This window comes from Pyrgilauda ruficollis, unplaced genomic scaffold (assembly GCF_017590135.1).
Source record: "Pyrgilauda ruficollis isolate IOZ18807 unplaced genomic scaffold, ASM1759013v1 scaffold21, whole genome shotgun sequence".
Lineage (NCBI taxonomy): Eukaryota > Metazoa > Chordata > Aves > Passeriformes > Passeridae > Pyrgilauda > Pyrgilauda ruficollis.
The window spans coordinates 9,938,862-9,957,816 of NW_024520318.1; the positions used below are offsets into that span (position 1 = coordinate 9,938,862).

The 18,955-nt window shown below is 47.5% G+C and overlaps 1 protein-coding gene across 6 annotated transcripts in view; it reads left to right on the forward strand.

The window, feature by feature from the left end:
- Positions 1 to 2,509: 2,509 nt before the first annotated feature.
- Positions 2,510 to 18,955, forward strand: part of LOC121353799 (LIM domain containing preferred translocation partner in lipoma) — a 335,201-nt gene continuing 318,755 nt past the window's right edge. For 2 of the 6 annotated variants that reach the window (XM_041467935.1, XM_041467938.1), the window contains exons 1-2: positions 2,511 to 3,465; positions 5,051 to 5,182. The gene's annotated coding sequence lies outside the window, so the exon portion shown is untranslated. Of the gene's footprint in view, positions 3,466 to 5,050; positions 5,183 to 18,955 lie in introns of all 6 variants that reach the window. The other 4 variants (XM_041467933.1, XM_041467934.1, XM_041467937.1 and 1 more) reach the window with 3 other exon arrangements.

Below are 18,955 nucleotides of genomic sequence, written 5' to 3' on the forward strand. Positions count from 1 at the left end.
CCTCATTCCTTCCCCAGTGCCACAGGAATGCTGTTGCTGTGAGCTCAGGTTTTGCATGTGCTTCCAAGAATGCCCTTTAGAGACTGAGGGGTCAAGTGTGACACTGCATGTCTTGGTGAACACTGGCGTCCTCCTGGCGAGGCGGGTGCGGAGTGCTGTGGTTTGGGGCAGAGGAGTCTCCAGTTGATCTAACACTAATTGCATCTGATCTTTGTCTGTAAATTAGGTGGCAGCTCTCCCAAAAACACACGCTTAGTGTGTTTTCCAGCCTCTTTGGCTTTTACCCACAGAAGAATTAGTTCACCAGGTGGGTGACTTTCCTGTTGTTCTGGAATTGTTGCTAGTGAGGGAATATCTCAGTTCCCCACAACTTCATCTGATTAAGAGATGACTTGCAGCAAAAGTGACTTGGGTTAGAGATAAAGCAAACATTTCCAACTGTGAAGCTCTGGAATGGATCCTCTAGATATTCTTATGAGCAGGGTAGGTGAACCCCTGTCAGTTTCGGCAGTGCTGCTCCCGCTTTATGGCCTGAGAGGTGGAATTCCTAAGGACTCTTCCCATCCTGAGTTTTTTGTTTCGTGATTTTTTGCATACGAAATCTCACTGAAAAGGAGAGACCCAAACTCTGAAAAGCAAGGTTTCACTTGTTGACTTCTGGAAACTTTGCACAGAATGGGGTTCGATAGGAGGTCATGGTGTGTCATTCCCTGTTCTAAACCTTGTGCTGTGGGTTTCTAAGGGCTCCTCCAGACATGGGAAGGTGAACTGAATGGTTAAAATCACACAATACAGGGAAAGTAGGAGCAGAAGCCAAGTTTCCAATCTCCTAGTCATGCACCTTAAACACTAAAAAACTTAATTTCCTTGAATTAATACTGGCCCAGGCTGACTCCTGTATTCCTGCCTCCTGACTGGCCTATGCAATGTCAGGCATTTCAGTCTTTTGCTGTTTAATTCATTTTGCTGCTATGGTGCAGGGTGCGGTAGATATTACCAAAGGAATGATTGTATGTTTGCCAGTATTTTTGATTCTTTCCAGGCAAAGAGCAGATTTTCACAGCCAGGCTCAACACCTTGAATTTTCTACTTTCATTTCCAAAGTGTATGATATTGGTCATGATAGAAAACTGAAAAAACCCAGAAAATTCATGCTGTGTTTGACAAGGCAGTGACCATTCTGGGCAGCATGTTACAAGGGTAATGGGCTGCAAATCAAACTTCTGCTGCTGTGCTGCAGAGGATTAGTCACAGTTCATCTACCAGCAAAATGGAGGTAGTAGTAGTTACTATCTCAAACTCTGGAGGCTCAAGGCTTAAAACTTTTGGGATCATTTAAAGGACACTGCTATGGATGGGCACAGTATTCTATCTTCTGTTAACACTACTGGAAAATTTCATAAGCTTGATGGATAAAGAAGCAATAACTGTTGGATATGGAACCAGGAAAATATTTGACCACTAGTTTTGTCTGAAATACTAAATGAAGAACACTTGTCTCTCATCTCGGGCCAAAGGGGTTTTTTTAGTGATCATATACTTCCCCTAGATACCAGTTGACAAAACACAAGGGCTGTTGTAGCTCTGCGAGAGCACTTGAAGAAAGAAAACCAAAACAGGCAACAGTTCCTGTGTCTATCTGCCATCAAGAGCTCCACCATGCTGAGACTGAGAGACGTGGGTGCCAGGAAACTCCTGGTTATGACCACCTGCTCCTGGTGGAAGAAAATCCCATTGTGACTTGTCCTCGGGGTGCAATGCAGGAGCGCGACCTCGCAGCCCAACACTCAGCTGGCAGGAGACAGGTGAACTGTAGGTTCTGCAGGAGGGAACTGAACCTGGCTTTACAGGGCCTCAGGCGAAGGCTTTGGCTGCTCATCTTGAGCTGGTGCTGCAGTCTCTTCCATCCGGGATCAGCCGTGCCCGTGTCTTTCACAAGAGGCCACGTTCACAGAGCACTGCACTCTCTAGGTAACACCTACGGCACAGGGCCCTGGTGACTCACGCGCTGCTTGGCTTTGGTTTAGGATTCAGCAGGGTTTAAACACCAGGTAGGTGGCTAGGACAAGGCTGGGGTATTTCTAGTCACAGTCCTAATGCTTAGAAAACACCTGCAGCCATGACTGCTCATGCAGATTTAGCTGCAGTGCTTCTAAGGAGCCAATCTGGCCCGGCAGGCCTCTGTTCCTGGGGGGAATTTAGCACCCCTGGTTCCTGGGGGGAATTCAGAACCTCTGGTACACAGGGCCAGTGCAAAACACCAAATCAGCCCTAGAGGGGGGTTTGCACTGAGGACTAAATTGGGGAAATGCCATGCTTTCCCTTCTGAGGGGGTCTGCCAGGGTGGGGTGAAATCTCTTGGGGAGTCTGATTGGGAAGTACACTGGTTTTGGCAGCCAGGGAAGGTGGAGAGAGGCTGAATCACAATGCTCTGCTACAGCTTAAGTATTTTAGGCACTGATTGTCCTTTTTATTGTGTCCAAACGAGCAATCTTGCCCTCCTGGGGCTGTCAAGCACTGACTGTGGACATTAAAGCTGGTAATGGGATAAGACGTAAACATCTTCTTGAAAGCACACACCAGAGCCCTTTATTTTAAAAATGAAATACATTTGAAGTGCCTACAAACTCACCCAGAAATCTCTTTCCAAATGAGTAAGGTTTGGCAAGGCTCCCCTCCACAGCCTGAACACAATGTAACCCTTCTGCCTTCCCGTTCTCTTCAGGGCAGATGCAGATACCGAACAGCTACTTAAAGGGTAACATTCCATTATAAAAACAATCACACTCAACATCCCAATTTATTTTAATTGCAGTCCTTAGAAATAGCCACAAAACAATCAAACAGAAAGCAATCAGAAAATAGTTTCCCTTCCCCCTCTCCTTAGTATTTGCAACAAGTCTTGTTTTGAATCTGTGAACACGCAGCTCCTTTGGAACTCCCTGCACCTTTTTTACCCCCTCACCTTGTTCTTTGCCCCATCTGGGGAACGAAAGATTAAAAGTTGGTTGGAGAAGCACCCAAAAAATCAAAAGGAGCCCTGGACAAAACTTCCCTGTGAAAAGTTGCATCCTGCAAGGCACAGGGTGCATTTCTGGGCCTACGGCTCTCCCGGCTCCGGGATGCAGAGCAGGAAGGTGATGCTCGCAGGGTCGGGGCCGCCCCCAGCCCCGTTCCCCCCCGCCCAGGTACCGGGAGCCGCTGCCGCCCGCCCCCCCCCAGCGGCGGCGCGGCGCAGCCCCCTCCCGCCGCGCGGCCGTCCCGGCCCCGGCCCCGGCCCCAGCCCTTACATGGACAAATCTGCCTGCAGGGAAAGGCAGGAATTTGGGCCCTTGACGTCAGCCGCGGGCAGAGCGCGGCAGCCCGGCAGAGCGGGAGGCAGCGGCCGCCGCTTTCGCTTTTTGTTTCGGGGCCGTCCCGCCGAGCTCGGGGCCGCCGGCCGCCCCTCCCTGCCCCCCAGGGGAGGTAAGGGCCGGGGGGGGCGCGGACGGAGGGATGCGGGAGGCGGGAGAGCCGCGGCCGGGGGGATGCGGGGAGGCTGACGGACCGGGCCGGGCCCCCCGAGCGGGCGGGCCGGTGCCGCAGGTGCACCTGGCCCGGGCGGGGGCTGCCGCAGCCCCGCCCCGCCGCCCGCCGACCCCCGGCCGCGGCTCGTAGTAAATAATCAGTTGAGTAAAGCTCCGGCAGCTTTTTATATGCCGGGGGAGGCCCTGCCTTCCCCACCAGGTGAGGACGGAAAAGTTTCCCACACCCTGACGTCACCCACGGCTTTTTTTTTTTTTTTTTAAGCATAAGTTTTTTTTTTTTTGCCCTCCCCCTTTCTTGCTCTCCTCTTTTGAACAGGCAAACCTTACTCCTGCCATTGCTCAGGAGCACTCCCCGCGCCCCGGGGCCGTGCTGGGAAGCCGGCAGTGCTCCCGAGGAGGCGTTGATGAAGCAACTCCTGCCTAATTGCTCTGCCTCCTGTACCTCGAGGTGCAGCTTGGCCCTGCCGGTGAAACAAACCAGAGTTGGCTTCTCCTGCTTTGTTTTCATTATTTTTTGTTTGTTTCTTTTTCCCTACACCTGTAGGAATTGACTTTTTAACCCAGTTGTGTTGTTCTTGAGTTAGTTTCCTGTCTGTTTCTTTCTGTTTTGCCAGGCAGTTGGTACACAAAAGTTTAAGGAGCTTGCAGGAGCCATAAAACCTGCTGATCTGTCTCTCTGCACATCTGCAACACCTTGGTCCCTCTGCACAAAGGGGTTTTGACCCATGCGAAAAAGGAAGGTCTCACATAGATGCCATAAGTGTTTTTGGACACATTCCAGGATTTCTGTGCTTCCATTGACTTACTTACCTGTAGAGTTTGTGCTTGTACATTCCAGGAATGATTTCTGGGGCAAGAGCTGAGAGACTGGGGAGTGCCTGGGAGCTGGGTGATACAGCCGGTGTTGGCTCATCAATTAATTAGAGAAATGGGATATTAGGAAAGTATGGGAACATGCAAACCTGGAGAAGAAAACACAGCATTTCATCTCTATGTTAATAATGTGGCTGTGTTCTTGCTGAAAAATGTTGGCTGCTGTCCTGTTTGTAGTTCAACCTGCTGTGCGGCAAGACAGTTTAGGGATGTGGGGGACTTTCTAATTATCCCCACCGTTGCTGAAGCAGGACTGGCCCACACAAGGCTAAATAATACTCTGTGATTTCCCTTGGGAAATATGCATGTCTGTGGATAAAGATTTATTGTTGAAAATTACTCTCTGTCTGTTGGCGTGGTCTGTCTCACCCTGCCCACCCCATGACCTTACAGCCTGTTGCTCCTAATTTTATTAGCTCTGTTATTCCCCTATTTCAATTGTTTAGCCTTTGTTGGAGGTTTTTCCCTGTGGGATGGGCTATCAGCAGCTCATGGGGTGGATGGTGTCCACAGAGCCGCCTGTCAGCAGGCCCCTACCCTCCCTGTCAAATCCTGCCTTTAACTTTGTTATGATGCAGGTGTTGCTAATGGGCCCTTCAGGCTTGTTGCCGTTGTTCCATAAAAAGTTTTAATTTAATTGTTTTATTCAGGTTTTCTTTTTCCACCTGGCTCAGCTTGTGTGGGCTGGGAAAACCTGCCAGATCAGGGACATCTGGGTCCAGCAGAGCAGCAGCACTAAGTTGCCATCAGGAATGGTCCGGTGGAGAGATGCTGTGTAATGGGTAGGAGACCTGCTTCCCAAAAGTCACTCCCACCCTGTGTCTTGTGTGGCTGTGGGCATGTTGGCTGTGTGTGTCCCATGTTGCTAGCAGTCCTGGTTGGTGGCATGCAGCCCTTGTATGCTGTCTAGGTAAGCTCCAGGGTGGAAATGAAACACATGTCCAGGAAAATGAAGCTAGAACTGTCTCATTAAAGTTTCTTTAGGTGCAGCTCCAAGCTGCTCTGAATTGCTGATGTTCAGTCTCTGTGGTGCCTGGGTCAGTGAGAATTACTGCTTTTCTTGCTATACAGCTCTGTCTTGTCTCTGTCTTGTCAGCTCTGATTGCCTGGTGTGGTTGGTACTGGTGGGGCAGAGATGCTGGTATCAAGCTGGGGGAGAAACACCAATTCCTGTTGCTCAGGAGTGAGATTTTTACCTTTAGAACATGTTTGGAGGTAGCCTGGGTGTCAGGGCAGGGTGCTGGTGAGCATGCCCATCTCAGTGTGGGTTCCAGATCTGTGAATCCTTTCTCTTACTTGTGTTTGGTGGAGAGTCACCCAGCTTTAGGAGATAAAAGTATTGAATGATGTTGTCTGTGATGTGCTGTTGTGAAAGGAAAAACGGGCAAAAGCTTGGCTCTACACTGGCAGTCAGAAGTGATATTGGGATCTTGGGAATTCTGGTTAGTTCACCTGTCTTGTCTCCTGGAAATTTGCAGAGCATGTTTTATTTCCAAGTTGGATTCCTCTGAGAAACACCCTCAGCTGTGCTGCATTAGTGGGGTAATGGGCACAATGAGGAACTGATGCAGTGTCATAAAAGCTATCAAGCAGTGTGATGGCAGATTCAGGTGTGTATCCCTTGCTAAAACACTTGTTTCTCTAGGACGTCCAGGGATGAAGCTCCAGAGCTGGACTAGTGAGTTTTGCAAGGTACCTAATAGTGTTGGTTGCAGTGTCAGGGGAGCTGGAGTGCTTTTATAGATATTACCATCAGTATGTATTTTTAATTATAACTCCTAGTAAGAATTATGGTGTGGGGGTTCATGCTCAGAGTGGAGACACCATTCTGTTTTGGAGCCTGGCTGTTGCCTTGTTTGTTAAAATCACTGCCTGTGTCCACCAGCCTTACTGTAAAACTTAATACTCCTGTGATCAGTCGAACTTCGTGTATGCAGTTTTGGAGAGTGATAGTAAGAATGGCTGGGAGCTGGAAAACTTGAGAGAGTTCTACAAGCAGTATGGGATCACTCCTGTTAAAAGGACACATGTCAGAGAAGCAGTGAGTGCTGTGGGAAAGGGATGTCTATTCCTTTGTAAAAATGAAAACCAAGGGGAAAGTGGTGGATTCAAAATGAAGAAAGTTAAGTGCTTTTCAGTGTAACTAATGGTGCCATTTATCATGCGGAATGTTGCTGAGAACAAGAATTTAGCCAAGTCTGAAAAGAAGATGGGATGGTTGTATGAGAGTCAGGGACATTGAGAGTTGTACCAGCTCATGGTGGTGCCCATTGTATCATAAACATCTAATTGGAAAGAAGAAACAGTTTCATGTAGGTTTCCATGAAACATCTCTGGCTGACACTAGATAGACGCAGATAGAGAAAAGCAGTAGCTTGGGTGGATGACAAATTGTTCCAAGAGCACAGTTTCCGTGTGTCTGTGGAAACAAATACCCTCAGGGTGCCCACAGTGGTTTCTCTATTGCTCTGCCCATCGTGGTTGTGTGAACAATACATTCTCAGTGGCATTTTGTTGCTCCCCAAGCTTCTGAAAGCCTGACCCACACAGCTCTGCCTTTCTCCTACTGAGCTCTTCTCTCCCTGACGTGGCTTTGAGAAACACTTGCACAGTCTGCTCTGGCTGGCCCCAGATGCTGGGTTTCACCTTCAGCTGATTGCCCAGGCTCTGGTGTGCTCTCTGGCAGCCCTGCTAAGGTGGAGCTAAGTCCCTGTGAATACATGGAGAGGTTTTAAAGATGGCATCAGGATGGTGAAGAAATATCCACTGGCCAAGAGTAGGTCCCTTCCAAATGAGGAAGGGATTCTTTAGATATGTGTGTGTTTTTTAGGTACTTTGTTTTTGATGGGGAGGAACCTTCAGGAAAGTAAGATGAATACAAAGTCCATGTGACCCAGCAGAAGTCTGTGATTCAGCATCTGTGTTTGCTGTGTGCACCTGTGAGTGTGACAGTGATGCTCCTGTCTGGAGACAAGGTCCTCCACAGCCAGTCTTTCACCCCAGTAGTTTCTTCATCTCCCTTTGCTCTCGCTCTTGTATCAGTGTCGTTCTGTGAAAAGCTAGAGAGATTACTGCAATTGCAGCCAGAGCAGGGAGGAAGGAGCAAAGGAGATGGAAACCATAAATTATGAAAGGATGTGGGTTATCTGATGCACAGATTCACAAGGAACAATGCCTTTAAAGAGTGTGGGTTATACATAGGAAAATACTTGAAATAACTTTACAAACAAGGGTTCCAGAGGAGGGATTGGAGGGAAGATCTTGTGTTTGATGTCCATGTGTGCACTGGAGGAGAGAATCAGTAAAGTTTGAAGAACTTAGTGTTTTTCTCTTTCTGATTTAGGAAGCTCTTTGTTTTGCAAAATAGAAACAAACAGAGAAAAGAAAACAACAAATCAAACCGAAAACCACAGACCAGAAAAAACCCCCACAAAACATTAAAGCTTTTGAGAGCTTATGCCTTCCTGAGAAGCAGAGTTTAACAGGGTTAGTTCTTTTCTTTCATCTTTCTCCTGGGCATGGCAGGCCATGTAGGTCTGGCGATGTTTTCCAGTCCAAAAAGAAAACAACCTAAACTTGTTAACCACACTTAATCATTGCAATTAAGGTTATCGGTAGAGACAACTCAGTGGAGATTCTGTTGTGATCTCCAAGAGCTGGTTTCGATCAGGTTCTGGGCAACTGCAAGAGCTGGCATGAAAATGATCGTTTTTTAAGTCACTGTCAGCAAGTCTCTGTCATTTTAGACTGTCAGTATCTGTTGTTGGGATCTGTGGGTGACAGTGACACACACGTGTGAGTCACAAGAACTCCCAAACTATCACAATATGCTCAGGGAAGGAAAACAAACATCGGTGGAGTTGTGGGCTGCTGATAACCTCTTCTTAGACAATGTTGTAAGCTTTGGAGTGTTGCAGGCTGTTAGGATGTTTTCTGTTGCTCTTGATGGCATAAGGGAACCTTGGAATAGTGTGATTCCTCAGCAAACCCATAAATTACTTAGGTTGGTTTGGGGGCAGGGAGGGATGCATGAGGGTCTCTGGCTTATGCCAGTTTTGTTGCTGGGTAATAGCCCACCAGCCCTCTTTGGGGTTTGCAGATCTGGCTGGGAGGGATCCTGTCTTGTGCCTTAGAGAGTTTATGCACATGAATACCCTCTAAGTAGGTGCCATTCACCTCCTGGCTGCCTTCCTCCCCTTGCTCCTGCTGCTCAGTGATGCTTCAAGGCAGGAAAACTTCCTCCAAATCTTGGATGATTGTGCTGCCAGTGGAATAGTTAGTTGAGATTTAATATGGCCATTATCTTTAGGTAATAAAGTATCAGCTAACTTGCCATAACTATCTTGTTTAATGTCTATTAAAAGCCCCACATACTTCACTCACTGGGTGAAATTTAATAGAAGTTCATCTAAGCATTTACTGCTTATTTAATTTAAAAATAAGTTGATCTCCATGACTGGTGTAACAGGCACTAAGGATTTAATTAACATTTAGTAAACTGCCCTGTTAGCTCTGAATTGCACAGTCAGGTCTTGTTTATGCATCAATTTGTAACTACCCTCTCCTCCTTTCTTTTTTTTTTTTTTGGCCACTTGCTCTCATTGTGGGGAGCTGGAGTCATCTTCTATTCTCCCTCTGGTCCTGATCTCTTCTCACATGGAGAGCTTGTGTCAGGGCTGTGGGCTGGAATACTGCCGAGGAGCCAGGACCCAGCTGCTCAGTTTGAGACCAGCCAGACAGCTGGGCAAAGGCAGGTGGGATGGAGGAGACTGAATTGACAGGTTGTCCCACAGGCCTTGAAAAAGGATCTGTGGAGCCCCATGGGGTGGGTAGGTTTGCACTGTGTGGTGGGTTAGAAATGGTCCAGCTTCAAACCTTCCCTTAAACTGAGCTCTGTTATGTTTAAGTATCTCCTGTAGGGCTTTTTCAGCGGTGTGGCTGCTGCATGGAATTCAGGTTGGTGAGGTTTGCTTTGTGGACAGAGAATGTTGGGGTGTTGTTACAGGTGACTTGTGGGTGGTCCTGCTGCAGAGGCTGTGGTGGTTGTACCCCAGCTGGGGTGGTTTCTGTGTCAGTAATGTGTGCATGTGCATTTTACATGTGCTGTGTGCAAGTACCCTAAGGAGATCTCTGTTTCAGCAGTTTATTACCTCACCTTAGCAGATTTGAATTACTCCACTTAGTGAGGCATGAATGAAAGCAAGGAGTCTCCCAGATAGTGCAGGCAGCAGCGCCTGGGTTGGGAGAGCGATTGAATTAGCAGCTGATAAGTGGCTGTAGCTCCAGCTGCTGCATCATCACTGCCTCACTAGCCTGGGTGTCAGTGAAGTCCCTGTTCAAGCTCTTTGCTGAGGGACATCAGCTGGCTTGGATTTGACATGCCTTGTTGTTAGATAGAGACTTGATTTGCTTATCGTGGGTTTGGCCAAACCTTGAGAGGTAGCTCAAGGTATTAGTGTGGCCAAGACAAGCCTATAATCTGGATATCCCCAGAAAAAAATGGATAGTGATTGTGGCAGCCACATGGCAAACCTGTAGTTGTTGCATGCTGTGAACTTTGTTAAAAGAATGGTGTTAAAGTTGCAAAGTCCAAGTGCTCCAAAGCTATGAAATGTCAGAATGAAGGTCGTTGAAACCTTAATTAACCCTCTCCTGCAATCAGGTTTTATGATATAGCCACTTAATTGCCAGAGCACCTACTCTTTGTGCCCAGAGTGGAAGGTGACACTTAATGAGCATCTATTCAGTTGCTTTTCTCTTTGTGCAGTGTGTGGCCCCAAGCCTTGTTTACCATGTACTGTTCAAATTCAAGACAGAATGCAGAGTTATTAATTTTCTTTTGTGCTTTTCTGGAGTGCTCTTTGCTCTTTCATTGGAGCACTTTGGAAGTTGGAGGAAGTATTTTTGTAGTGCCTTCCCAATGTGAAGGAAAATTATTCTTGCCATTTTACTGGTGGGACACTGAGGCTTGGAGAGGCATGAAACTAGCTGTCTCACATCACCCTTGACACTGAAATCATGGAGTAAAAAGGAGTTAGACCAGGGTTGTTCTCTTAAGTGTGCAGTCATAACTGATAATAAAGCAAAGAAATGGTTGGGAAGAAATGTTTGTAATTACAGACTGAAGTTAACATCCTTTCTGCTCAACTCCAGAGATTACTCTGAACTGTTCCTTGCACTTTTGCTTATCTTCTTCCATATTTCCTTCTGTACCTGCCTCTTATGCATTATCATCATTGTCTTTGAGGGGGGGCAAAGCCTGTACGTACCTTGCATGAGTATTAAAATACCTAGCTTAGTGTGGAGGCTGGTCTTTGCCTCTGGCATTTGGAGGCTAGAGCAGCTTAATGCTGTTGGAACTGAAATGTGGTGGTGAGGAGGTCCAGAAATGAGCCACAGAGATGGTTAAGGTCCAGGGGATATTTATGTATAAAAATATCTTTCAAGGAGTAGAAGTAATGAGGACTTCACATCATCTGCTCGCTGCTTCCTCAGTGACTTGTTTTACCATGTAAAGTGTGACTGACATTTTTCAGAGTTGGAGCTTCTTTTAAAGCTTCAGTTGAAGCTTCTTTTAAAGCTTATTCATCACTTCTGATCCTGCAGGCTATTTTTTTTGAGAATGAGAATTATGCCTTCCTTAGCACAGTTTCACTTTGGTGCTTTTTCAGAGAATCCATTTCTTTTTCAAGTTCCTTGGGATGCAGAGCTTGGAAAACACGACATTGCATCTTTGCCATTTAAGGAGGTCTTGGTGAACCTTCTGCATAGTAAGTTTGAAATTCAAGTGTATGAGTAATCCAGCTGAACTCTGCAGTTACTTGTGTGCCTGGAGATAAGTGAGTGTTTTAGCACTGTCCTGTACCCAAATCCTAACCTGTTCCCAAGGCAGACAGGTGGGGAACAAAGTGCAAAGGGTTAAAGTTACTGGGGAGATATCAGGCTTCTTTCCTACTGTACCATGCAGAGTGACCAGAGCCTCACTGCAGTGAAGAGTCAGCCTTATCCAGAGCAGGAGATCCTATTGTGAGTGGTGCAGACATTTGCAGACTTTTAGCAGTGGCAATAAGTGAAAGACTGTGGGGCAGAAGCATATTTTGGAAGTTAGGAATGATGCCTTGGACCACTGTATTGCTGCAGGAATGAGTGCAGGTTTCTTGCCATGTAGTGCCTCTTTGAGTGTCTTCCTCTGCATCTAAGGTTTGGGAACATGGCCAGAGCAGCAGGTGGACTTTAAACAATATAAATGAGCATGTCTTTCTAAAGCACTCCACCCACCCAGGTCCTTGAAGTGTCTGGGTGAAAGGATGGCAGCTCACAGAGTGCCTGTGTGTCTCCTTCCATGGCTTGGCACGGCATGTTTTGCTCTGTTGTGTGGGAGAGCTGTGAACTTGGGGTGTGTGGAGGCTGGGGAAGTTGGTTGAGAAATTTTTAAGGACTACATTGTAGCCTGGGAGAAGGAGCTGTAAGAGCAGAGCTCATTGCCTTACCATGCACGAGGATCCCTGCAGGGTGTGTTCATTTATAAGTCATTCTGGATGAAGTTAGTTACTCCATGCCCTCATTGCACACACAGCCCACAGGCAGTGTGTTGTGGGCACTGTTCCTACAGCTGGGTATCAGATTTCTCTGAGGATGCAGGGCAGGTGATATCCCCTCACCTTTGCACTGCTGGGTGCATTGCTTTTCTGCTCTGCCCTGGGATAGGATAGAGAGGATTGCTCCAGTGTGTTACAATGATCATCTGTGCTGCTTGTCCCCACCCTGTCTGGGATCAGGCCGCTCTCTGGACTCTTGTACTCAGATCCACATCACCCTGCTTCCCTGGATGCCATGGCCCAAGCCTCCAATCTGTATTCATTTGCACTCCTGAGGTGGTGTGTTAGGTCTTGGGTTATGCTGTCAAGTGCCAGAAGTCGAAGTGATGTACTCCAGCTTTGTTGGCTTCAGGGTAGCTGTCTGCCTGTGTTGGCTGTTCCCTGTCCCTTGAAGTGCAGTGAGGCACAAGCAACCTGATGGGTTTTTTGCAAGAACTGTTGATAAATTTCTTGTGTCTCAGGTGATTTGATTCTTGCCTGATTAAGGGTGTGTCCACTTTCAGAGGTGGAGCTGGATGTGCAAAGGTAGCTGTGTTATCAGAAAGTCAGTGGCTCATCTCATTTAGTTTCCACTCCCTTGGCAGAGGCACCTGCTAGAATGGGAATATATTTTGTGTGTTTTAGTTGTGCAAATTCTACCTGATGTAGAATGAAAGTGATTCCAGATGTTTTTGATCTGCAGAAAGACAATACCTATCCATCTAATGAAAGACATGAGTAATTCTGGGTATGGTATTGATATAATCCCGTGTCCCTTTTGTCCTTTGTTTTTGTTTCCATGTCCAATAGCCAAGATTTTCTTGTGTTGTCTGTATCTCCAGATTTGACCAGTAGCATCTTGGGCTGGGCCTGGCACTTGTTTTGCTATCTGGAGAGTTGTGAGTCTGGCAAACAGTGTGCATCAAATTCCTGTGAGCCCAAGCAAAGAGCACAGGCTGCGCCCATGAAGTGATGTCTGGGTCTGAGGAGGTCCTGCCCTGGGAGATGAAGAATGCTGTGAGAAGAGCAGAATTACTGACTTGCAGACACAGTGACTGATTATGAGCAGAGATCAAAAAGATGTAGAAAGTGCTTGTTAGCAGAATGTGACTAAGATAAAGACCTGATAAGGATTGAAATGTGTGGAGGAAAGGGAGGCAGTAGCTTCTGACAGAGCAGAGCTGTACATGTAGGATTTGCAACTTGGTGCAAAGCAATTCTGGGTCATGGGAACGTATGGCTGCTGTGGCTCTGCCCCTGCAAGCCATTGCCACTTATGTCCCTGTAACAAATACGCATGGTTCAATCTGGAACCCACTTGGGCTCTTCCCGTCCTTCTTGGGGAGTTCATCTCCCTCACGGCTGTTCATCGCTGCAGTTTCTGAGCTGTGTGTACTCGCTGTCTCATTCCTCAGCCCTTACTCACAGGAGGCCTTTGTGTGAGGGAGGGACACCCAAGAGAAACATGAAACTTGTCAAGTCCCTTGCCACAAGGAATTTGGGTGGCTGATCAGCTGCATCTGGGTGTTTGGGAGCCTGCTGGAGGTCTGTGGGCTGTGAGTGTGATCTGCAGCACTCCAGAGCGTGGGATGGAGCTTGGGGGAAGGTGGTTTTCCCCTGCAAAGGGCAACCCCCATCTGGGGGCTCCTGGTAGAGCTGCACTGGCCCAAGCCTGTTAGGAAAAGTCAGTTGTGCATTTGGATGGGGTGAAGTGGAGGAGGGGAGCAGTATGAGTCACTGAAGTTGTCAGCCACCAGAAGTAGGCTGTAAGCTATAGGGGACACCTCATGCCTCCATCCTAAAGCAGTGAAATGTGTCAGGGGAGATACAGCCGTATGTGCAAATACAGTGTGTGGGTTTGGGTTTTGGTCCAGCATTCCCATCCAAAAATAGGCCAGCCCCTTCCTTACACTAGCGTTTGGGTGCACTTCTCAAACATGAACCAGCTAATCCCAACAGATGTTTGGCAGCCTCCAGAGCCCATAAGGAAGTTAAATATCACTGCACTTTGCTAGAGAGATGCCCAGGATTCCAGTAACACCTGCTAGAAGATCCCATTGGAGCCGTGTGTGTTGGTGGCTGTGTGGGCTCAGCTCAGCAGGGCACCTGCTGCCATGGCCTCAGGCCGCTCTGCCACACTGTGTGAGGGCTGTGCTGGGCTTCCATTGACATCAAAGACACAACTTCCTTTAGTTTGTGAGGGAGAATGGGATTTAGCAATATGTTTATACACTCCCACTTTATTAAAGTCTAGTTGAAAGGAGAGAGCTGTGGGTTTTGTTTGCTGCCTGCCTTTGTCCATGTGCTGATGTGTCCACCTCCATGGGGGTTGTGTGTGAAGTCCTGGTTGGACTGTATCCTGAGTTCCTCTCTTTCCCCAACTGTCAACATTTAGTTGCAGGCTTTAACACTTCTGAGAACAAGAAAGTGGTGATTTATTCTGGGGTTGTCTCTGAAGTGACCAATTTGTGATTCAAGAAGTCTTCAAGAAGGACTGAGGATCATATTCAATTTTCCTGGCCTCTATTTCTGCTCTGGCTGTGTGGCTGTCCTGATTTTTTGGCAGTGTTGTAATTATAAGGCTGCTAAGTGAAGTGCATGGGAGAGCAGGAGGATAGTTCTGGATTACTAATACATCAAGCACTTTTCTTAGGTGTTCCCCCACTCAGTTCTTCATCAGTCTGCATGGAATATAAATGATGGCTCTGAATACCTGCATGTTGTTAAAGCTTCCTGGAGTCTCTTTAGGGCACAGATAGCACCAGTTTTTGCCATTCAGCACCTCAAGGACAAGTCTTGGGTGTCTTCTGTGATACAGGGGCTGTGGGCTGCTTGTCCTGTCCCTCATTGCTCTGAACCTGCTGCAGTTGCTTTGCTACACCAAGTGTGTGTATCTGACTGTAGCCTGTGCTGCCAGCGGCTGCTGCCCAGCCTTTTTGTCTGCATTAGTTTAATTGAGTGAGGAGCCTGCAGGAGAAGCTATTCATTCCCCTGGTAACTGTGCTTGACAATCAGAAGTTATTCTGGGGGTAAAGGACTGGTACAGATTTGTTTACCTTGGTTGGGGATCCATAACCCCTAATAGTTTCTTGCTCATAGGAGCCGAGTGGACTTGGTTTGCTGCTAATTAAAAGCCAAAAGGGTATGTAGTCTTTTCCAACATAATTACCATCTTTGGTGAACAGAGCAAAACTATGCTGACTTCCTATTTGTTTCCAAACCCCTTGCTTGTGTGCCGTGTTACTTTGCACTGGCCCTGACGCATGGGAGGGCCCCATCAGGGCCAGCAGCTCCGTCCTGGTGCACAGGGAATTTGTGCTTGAATCCTTTGTCTGCTGTGCGACCAAAGGATAAATATAGAAGAAGCACAGGGTTGTTAAAAATGTTATGAAGTTAATAATTACACTTGGGATCGAGGATGTGTTTTCTTAGTCGGAAGCCATTAAAGGCGATAGAAGTGAGTGTGTGTACCCTGTGTGCCAGAGTGTGTTTTTGTCTTGGTTTTTTATGGGCTAAAAACCAGCAGGAAGAAGAAAAAGGTTTTGAATGTGTGTGTGTGTGCTCACTGCCAGGAAGCCCCGTTCCTAGATAGTTTAGTTTCTATCAGCAATTGGTTTCAGATATACATTAACTTCGATTCATGTGTTGAGTTGGGCTTGTTACGCTGGAAGATGCCCCCTTTCCTCTGTTTGCCCAGTCTCTGCTTCTGTCAAGTTTTTGCCTTGACACGACTGTACCTGCAGCAGGAGGAGGTCTGAGAGTCTTTTTCAGCTGGTTCTGAGTGTTCCTGGCAAATGTTTGTGCTCCTTCTGTACAAATTGGAAGGGTTGGCTGATGGCACTGCTGGGTTGAGGGCTGAAAGATGTCCTGTCCAAAGTGGCTGGGCTCCCTGGAAGCAGGGTCTCGAGCTCTGCAACTGCTGTTTGCTCTGTGTGTGAAAAGCAGAAGTCTCCAGCCTTCTGTTTATCCTCCCCATTACCTCTTGGTGGGGTTGGGCCTCTGAGCTCCAGCTGGGGTAGGAGGAATGGCTGGGCAGCAGTCAGTGGCTGAACATCCATCCTCTCAAAGGAATGGTACTGGGATGGGCAGGAATCTCTCAGGACTAGGTTCAGAGGCTGGGCCAGGATCAGCTCCATTCATAATGCTCTGGAAGTGGATGTGTTTGACCTGCTGTAGAGGCTGGTGATGGCAACTTTGCCCACTCATCTGCAATGCCCCCTTTTGCTTTTGCACCCTGGGTACCAAAGTGAGTTGCGTTCACTTTGCACAAGGAGCATTCCCAAAATTGCTGTGCTCTACTGTGGCATGTGCAGGGAGCAGCAAAGGGGCTGTTATTTTCTTAATCTGCCTGTTTGATGAGGCAGTATCTGGCTGTGCCCTTAGCAACGGGTTTTTTAATGCAGATCAAGTCTCCTGTTTTAATTGACTAAGAAAAAAGAACTTGAAGAGGGTATGAACCCATGACCTTGAGATAAATAGTTTCTTATTGAGTTCCTGAGCCCCTAAGCCGCCCCCTCTTGTGAAAGTAGCGTGGTTTAATCAGAGGTCAGAGGCTTTGTTGCCTCTGAACGCCTCAGAAAAACAGGGTGACATGAGAGAGTTCTCCCCGGTCCTCTGTGACTGCAGTCATTTTTGGCCTGTCAAGTTCCCTTTGAGCTCACTGTGCTTGTCCTCTGTTCCTGGGTGATGGCTCTCTTGACCTTCTGTGGTCTCTGTGAATGCTGATAAAGACCTGGTGATCAGGTCAGCTGTGTTTCTGGGGGTTGGAGCTATATATATGGTGGCTATGGGCAAATGGCTTTTGCAAGACTGCTGTGAGCCCCTGTGTGCAGCATGCAGATTCACAGCCCTGATAGGACATAACCTTTGCTTGCCAGCTCTTCCCACACTCCTCCCACATGTGTCTCCTGTTTCTAGGCTGAAAGCCAAGTGTGGTATCTCACACACTGCTGTGTGGTCAGTCTTGGCATGCGCTGACTTGTGCTTGGCCACTGATGCCTAAGATGTTGCAGTTGATCATGGAGGTTCCCCCTCATTTTATTCTGTGTTTCCTTCTTGGGTGGTGACCAGGCCTATGTGTGTACTTCTTGTGAGAGGAGCAGTATTAGTTTGTCTTTCTGTCTCCTCTGCCTTCTGCTTTCCCAGCTGTAGTTACTAATGCTCCTTGAGCCTGGCTGATGGCTGTCATGGAGCTGGTCTTGCTTGCACATTGGATGCTGACTTCCTTGATTCTGTGCCAGTTCTGTCTTTGAAAGTACTGTCTGGCAAGTCCTGGAGAGATCTTTGCCTCCAAAAGCTTCTGTGGTTCCCTTCTGTTTTTCCCCATCACCAAGTAAAAAATAAAAACACTTGGCTCGGTAACAAATGCTGGCGACAAAATTCCTGCTGACAAGCTTAGTATGGTGTGGTAGGAGTAGGTGAAGACAGGTGTGATGGTTGTGTTATGCTGTTAGGTGCTCCTGTGAATCACACAGCTAGACAGAGAAGGTTGAAGAGCCCTTTCCTGGTCTCGAGTGGTTTGTACCTTTGGTGTGATGTTGCAATCACACGCTGTAGCGAATGTTTCGAATTAGTAAATCTGAATTCTTCTGGAATACGGCACCCAGGTGTAGCTGATTGGAGGATATCACGTGGGAAACTTTTGAGAGAACACAGAAAATTAGTACCCAAGAAAACTTTGTGCTGAGAAACCATCAGGTACGCGGGAAGAAGTGTGATCTCTCCCTGTGAGCATTGGTGAGTTCCAGTAAGGCTGCTGGGAGATGTGTAATTGCTAACTTTGCCACTTTGCAAACCATAATCCACTTTCTTTTCACTGAGAAACAGGAATGCAGACAAAGTGAACCAAATCATAGAGGTTCAGGGATGCAATTTTGTAGTAATTGTTGATGCTGTAGGCAAATAATAAAGGAAATGCAGTGAAAGTCCAGTGTATTTACTTCTCCAGGTCAAAGTACAATGCCATGGAAGGTCTAAATCCTTTTTATCATCTATTTTTAAGGAGAGTAAAGAAGTGACAATACTTGCCCTTACTGTGCTGAAAAAGTTTTGTAATAAATCACAGTCTCCTTTTAATTAAGCCCTTTTGGTGGGAGAATATTCCACAGAATTCTCATGGTAGTCTGTGTGTGGTGGTTCTCTTGCGCAAGGTGGTGAAGGGCTATCCAAGCTCTGCCACCTTCCCTTTCCTTGTGCCCAAGTCCCAGCAGACAGGATAGGAATATGTACAGGGCTGGTTGCCAGGCAGCTGTGTGCTGTCCCCACCTCTGTCGCCTTTTGGGGAAGCAAGCCATTCCCTGGCATGCAGGGGAAGCACATGGAGCTCGTGTCGTCCTGCAGGCAGATCATCAGGTCACTGTGCTGGATAGATGGATGTTTGGCAGCTGTGCTGTGGGACAGCACGTGCATGGTCCTGCTGAGCTGGGATATTGGGATTGCCTTTTCTTCCCCTTGTCATGCTGCTGTGAGTGCAGGAGACCCTCTCATTCTCCTTTTTGCTAGTTATTAGTGTCAGGCTGGGGTTTGCCACCGCAGGGCTGGTGGTGGTGATGTTCAGATGTCCTTTGGGGAAGGAGAGGGGCAGCAGTTTTGTGGTGGCACCTGAGCAAGCCTGGAAACCTTGAATAGGAAGACTGTCTGGTCATAAAGGCTCCAAGTTTTTAAAGTTTCTTTTACAAATGGCTTGAAGGACCATGATAAGGAGGTCTGCCATGCTGCCAAGGGTTTCATTGTGGTGGCACCTGAGCAAGCCTGGGAGGAGGTGTTCTCTGCCTTCAAATTTTGGCCATTGGAAACCAAAATGGTTAAAGGGACATTATGCTTTATTATAAAATGTTACAATAAACCCCTTAGACTGCAGTGAAGGTCCAGAGCTCTGTGTGATGGTCACAGCAAAGTAAAGGGCAGCACCTTTGCCATTGTCCCTCCTCATCCCTACCCTGGAGTGGGACTCTCTGGGAGCAGCCCAGTTTCTCCATC